Below are 6,624 nucleotides of genomic sequence, written 5' to 3'. Positions count from 1 at the left end.
CGTCTTTTCGAAAGGAACAAAGGATTGACACAAGTTTGCATCTATCCTTGGGGCTCACGTCCACCCCTACAAGCATGCTGTTTGATCTCTGTGTGAGAAAAGATTGGAAACCAAAGGATTGGAAAAGGGCACAGGTCATCCCCGTTTTCAAGAAGGGACGTCGATCAGATGTGCAGAACTATAGACCTATATCTCTAACGTCGATCAGTTGTAGAATTTTGGAAAACGTATTATGTTCGAGTATAATGACTTTTCTGAAGACTAGAAATCTACTATGTAGGAATCAGCATGGGTTTCGAAAAAGACGATCGTCTGACACCCAGCTCGCGCTATTCGTACACGAGTCTACACACGGGTTCCCAGGTAGATGCCGTGTTTCTTGACTTCCACAAGGCGTTTGATACAGTTCCCTCACAGTCGTTTAATGAACAAAGTAAGAGCATATGGACTACCAGACCAATTGTGTGATTGGATTGAAGAGTTCCTAGATAACAGAACGCAGCATGTCATTCTCTATGGAGAATTTCAAGTATGCCGCAGGGGAGTGTCGCAGGACCGTTGCTATTCACAATATGTGTAATTGACCTTGTGGATAACATCGGAAGTTCACTGAGGCTTTTTGCGGATGATGCTGTGGTGTATCGAGATGTTGTAACAATGGAAAATTGTACTGAAATGCAGGAGAATCTGCAAAGAATTGACACATGGTGCAGGGAATGGCAATTGAATCTAAATGTAGACAAGTGTAATGTGCTGCGAATACACAGAAAGAAAGATCCTTTATCATTTAGCTACAATATAGCTGGTCAGCAACTGGAAGCAGTCAATTCCATTAATTATCTGGGCGTAGCAATTAGGAGTGATTTAAAGTGGTATGACGCTATAAAATTAATCGTCGGTAAAGCAGATGCCGGCCGGCCGTTATGGCCGAGCGGTTCTAGGCGCTTCAGTCTGGAACCGCGCGACCGCTACGGTCACAGGTTCGAATCCTACCTCGGGCATGGATGTGTGTGATGTCCTTAGGTTAGTTAGGTTTAAGTAGTTCTAAGTTCTAGGGGACTAATGACATCAGATGTTAAGTCCCATACTGCTCAGAGCCATTTAAACCTTTTTTTTTTTTTAAGCAGGTGCCAGACGGAGATTCATTGGAAGAATCTTAAGGAAATGCAGTCCGAAAACAAAAGGAAATAGGTTACAGTACACTTGTTCGCCCACTGCATGAATACTGCTCACCGGTATGGGATCCGTACCAGATAGGGTTGACAGAAGAGATAGAGAAGATCCAACGGAGAGGAGCGCGCTTCGTAACAGAATCATTTAGTAATCGCGAAAGCGTTACGGATATGATAGATAAACTCCAGTGGAAGACTCTGCAAGAGAGACGCTCAGTAGCTCGGTACGGGCTTTTGTTGAAATTTTGAGAACATAACTTCCCACGTATATCTCGCGAAGAGACCATGAGTATAAAATCAGAGAGATTAGAGCCCACACAGAGGCATACCGACAATCTTTCTTTCCACGAACAATACGCGACTGGAATAGAAGGGAGAACCGATAGAGAGGTACTCTCCACCACACACCGTCAGGTGGCTTGCGGAGTATGGATGGAGATGTTGATGTAGATTCCATCTACCAGCAGGACAATGCAACGTGTCACAGTGTACGTGTGTATTTCTAAGAGCACCAGCATGAGATTACCGTATCCCCACTGGTCAATGAATTCCCCTGATTTAAACCCAGTCGAGAATTTATGGACCACATCGATCGGGCGGATCTCGTCATGGATCTCCAGCCAACAAACCTGGACACGGCACTGGGGTCGGCATGGCTCCAGATCCCTGTCGGTACTTTTCAGGACCTCATTGACTCCTGCACGTCTCGCAGGGCAAAAGGCGGTTGTTCGGCTTTTAACAGTTTGTCACGTTAATGTCACTGGACAGCGTACATCGTAAGCAACAAAAACCAATTTTCCAGCTCCGTACCAAACGGCCATCGTGTCATCCTAGTCCAGTGACGTCATGCGGGGTGGAGGGACCTGGTGTCAGTACACAGCTCCCCCGGCCGCTGTCTCCTTCCCACACCTTGGTGCGCCTACTCCTCTTTCACGTAGCTCCTCCATTCACGCCGTTCCAATCCTTCGATCAAGCAAAAATCCTTGGCAGTGCAGGGAATACAATCTGGGTCCTCAGCACAGCATTCAGACGCTCCGACCGCTCCGCTATGGATACGGAAAGCGAAAAGGCAACGCAATTTTCACTCTTTGTCGTTTTAACACAATGGCTTACAATGAGGTGTGTATTATATTCGAAAATCTTTATGCAATTTTGTGAACTGTATCCCCATTTACAAATACGGACAACCATGAGTTGTACAAGTATATGACGACGATGAAAACATGTGCCGGACCGGGACTCGAACTCAGATGCCCCTGTTTACGCGAGAGATTGCCTAAATCCTTTGGCTATTCGAAGGAACATTGCATCGTTCCTTTTAACAACACTGGCTCTGCAGTGTAGTATTTATGTAATTACTTCAGAAGAGCTTTTTATAAACATTAACGAGTTCGATACACTAGAGGATGTTGCTGGGAAACAAAGAAGAGAGCTTTGTCTCCACGTTCACTAACTAACGAACTGTTATCGTTTCATACAAAATGTTTAATCGACAATATTTATGTAAAGCCTTAGCGGGTGAAATGGAACTTTTTCTCATGTAAACACTAATGCATATAACATGCTTGTTATCGTTCTATTAAAACTGTTTTGTTATTGTTACCGAAATTATCAGCTCGGCATAACGGCAATTAGAATCTAAATTCCAAATTATGACATACGGGGTTATTTTGATTTGCATAACGAATATTAAACGAAACGTTGCATTTAAATAGATATTGCACTGGGCTCATGTATATAGCATTAGTTAAATTACTGTGTACTTAAATGGGTTGTCAAATTATCGTAAGATAATTATACCGTCTTCAGAGTAACATTGCTAAAAAAATTATCCATAAACTTCACAATGGATACAAAGAACTCTTCAGTGTTTTCCTATTCAATGCACTATACTAATCCACTGTAGCAGAGGATGCTGTTTGTCGTCTAGACAGTGTTCAGAACAACCATAAGATCTTGTAAAGAGTATAGGGTGACTTCTTTTTGGATGCTGTAAATTGCCATTTCTTTTAATAAAGCTGAACAGAATTTACTTAATGGTGTTGGTGAAATTTGGTGAATTAACATTTTGAAAACTTTTCAAGAAATACTCGAGTTTATTTCACAACTAAGAATAAATGTTTAGTTCAGTTTTGTTCATGTTCTTTAGTATCTCTCTCTCTCTCTCTCTCTCTCTCTCTCTTGTTTACATATTTGTATTCTGTCACTGCTCCTTTCGCAGTTAACTTACATCTATGTGTAATTTATAAATAATGAAGTTATAAAATTCCAAGAATTTAATAAACAAAACGACCATGCCCCATCAGTTACACATCAGACATCGTTGTCGTGTTAAGATTTCGTACATTCAAGTTAGTATTTGTTTTGTATCCATTACCGTACATTAAAACAGAAAAATAATTAATATCGTTGCTAAGGTGCAAGCGATGAAATCTAGAACGTTAAACGTAAAAAAAAAAAAAAAAAAAAATACGAGAGACAGGTTTGATGGAATATATATATATATATATATATATATTATGTAAAATGAATGGATGAAAATGGGGAAGAAATGGCTTTAAATATTTTTGTTATTTACTCTTTCAGTACGAACTTTGTTGTAGAACCCCTTTTTTTACGTGTGGTAATAAAAATTCATTTATACAGAATTAAGCACATTTAATATTACGTGAACTTTAGCAGCACTCTCATGCTGTTAAATTCAAACTAACTGATTAATAACATTTATGACTTTGAAAATTATTTAAATTAATTGTTTTAAGTATTTCGGCCTTGGCACATATTTTCTAGATGCAGTGGGTTTTTAAATATTTACTGAATTCTTTCCCGGCGCTAGCTATGGAACACAAGACTGTCTCTGTTAGAATAAAATGGTTAAATATTGCCAAGCCGACCTGTACGATTAATTATCACTGACAAAACACACTTCACTATACGTTTAAGCTATTTGCTTTAGAAATTGAAAGAACCAACAGATTAATAACTTCAACGTTAATTATCCGCCTATGAATGCACAAAAGTAAAACCAGTAATAAATTCAGTCAGCCTCAGGATCGCTGTAAAAGAAAAATATTTCGTAATTCACTGCTAATTTTACCTGCTCCCGATTTACGGGTTTGGTTAATTTTATAGCGGAACAATTTTTTAAATGTGCCGCCGCTGCAAATTGTTCGGTCGCGACACAACACCAACGATAATCGCTAAAAGTGCTGAAAATTCTTTAAAGAAACATTATAGATGACATGGGCAAGCTAATTTACATTAGTAATACTCAATTTTGATAAATTATAATGTATTTAGACCATAACAATAATTAAAATTACACACCTTTATAATTTCTCCCCTAATGGCGGCTAAAGATAGATACAGACAAAATAAGTCTACTCATTCATTTAATGCTACGTCACAGGTTCCTCTCTCTCTCAGCTCTCGAGGAAGACGACAAAGAATGCACATTATGTAGTGCTATTTATACTATTGCTGGTTATTAATATCTCTTTGTAATCTTCCTCTGTGGCTATATTTTACATTTTTTCATCGCAGATATTAACACATTTCGTAATTACGAGTATAGAAATATTACAATCATAAATACATCGAGAATATTATAAAAGAAAGTATTCAATAATAACCAACATCCTTTATACAAAATTAAATAATATTTTTTGTTAAACAATTACAGTTTTACGAATTGCTTCAGAGCGGCGTACATAGTACAATTAAACGTCATTTCAGTTTATTAACAGTGTGTGTGCTGCCAGGGAACGTTACACAGGTAAACAATTTCAGAAACAATATGAAAGAAAACTTGGTGTCACCAACACTGAGACCTTACTGTAAATACACACCAAAGCCTCAATAGCTACTACCCCTAATGGTGAAGGTACTGGTGAACGGTACAATGAGGAGTCATTGAGTCTGGTGAAATCAACTTGTCTGATACACAACACTCTCTTCAAGCTCTATGCTGATAATCGCAGGTATTGAAATTTGCCCATACAACAGCGATATTTAATTAAACTAGTATCCATAAATTAGAGACATAATGCCGGCCGCTGTGGCCGAGCGGTTCGAGCCGCCTCAGTCTGGAACCGCGCGACTGCTACGGTCGCAGGTTCGAATCCTGCCTCGGGCATGGATATATGTGATGTCCTTAGGTTAGTTAGGTTTAAGTAGTTCTAAGTTCTAGAGGACTGATGACCTCAGATGTTAAGCCCCATAGTGCTCGGAGCCATTTGAACCATTTTAGAGACATACTGAGCAATAACTGGATGCTATTTTAAGCAGTGGAAGTTGCACAGTATGTTACAACGGCAGAAGTGATATACAAAATTACCACATCCAAACCAGCACTGCTAGAATCGTGTGTGTGTAGCAGGACAACTGCTTGCACGGTATCACTATACGGTCCAAATATAGTCTACACGATTTTATTTTCAATAACCTTTTTTCTTTGCGTATACGAATTTATTATTCATATTTATGCCCCATATGGTAATGCTGATCTAGTTTTAGTTTTATACACCTCCGGAAAAAATGTAAAACCCTCAAGGACTGTTTTCAGTGGGACCAGGAGGGTGCATACTGAGAGGGTTGTAATGTAAGTCCTTTGTCAGGGTCATTGGCGATTACATGGCTCTCAGGAGGCCTGTCTATGCACCCTCTGTTTGGACACGCAAGCAACAACTTTGTTGGGAGGAGAGGTGAACAGCGTTTGCAACATTCACTCTAGAGTGCAACCATGCCCCACCACCCAGTACGTACTGCTGCTGAACTGCTTCAGCCATCTGAACAGGGTCGTATTGTGGTCCTGTGTGAAGCTGGATGGACGTATCTACCGATTGCCGCACAAGCTGGGCACAGTGTAGCGGTGGTTTGTCGCTGCTATCAACAGTGGTCTGTGGAACACTCCCACACCTGCAGACCAGAGGGCTGTGGTTGGGATTCCTACTGTCGTCGGGATGACGGAGTCTGGAGCGTGGTGACGCAGGCCGGTCAACGATCTGGACGCTAATGATAGAACATCATTATCAGAACAAGAATTTATTACTTTAAAGTTTAAAATTTAGTATTCTCTGAGGCGGCTACCCGGCCAGAGGCAGGGTAGCGCATTGTATTGGAAAGTGCTGACACTTTCTCAGAAATCTTTGGAAGATGTCCCCCCGGTGGCGTCCATTCACATAAACACGGGTCGGTCGGAAGGCAGATCCCACTGGCAACCGGCGTAGCCCGTACAGCAAGCGTTTCTGCGTATTACCAGAGCACTCTTGTGGACATCGAATGGGTGTGCTAGGGTAATCTCTCGGCAGCTCTGCACAGTGTGGAGGCGGTCAGCAGCGTTGTCCTTCTGCCAAGGACGGCAGGGGATGTCGATGACTGTTTACAATTAATAGTCGGGGGTCACCAGCGGTTAATGGGCCTCCAGAATACTGCGACAGGTAAATGGTGCGCC

Source organism: Schistocerca cancellata, chromosome 7 (assembly GCF_023864275.1).
Source record: "Schistocerca cancellata isolate TAMUIC-IGC-003103 chromosome 7, iqSchCanc2.1, whole genome shotgun sequence".
Classification (NCBI taxonomy): Eukaryota; Metazoa; Arthropoda; class Insecta; order Orthoptera; family Acrididae; genus Schistocerca; species Schistocerca cancellata.
This window is presented reverse-complemented; position numbering follows the sequence as displayed.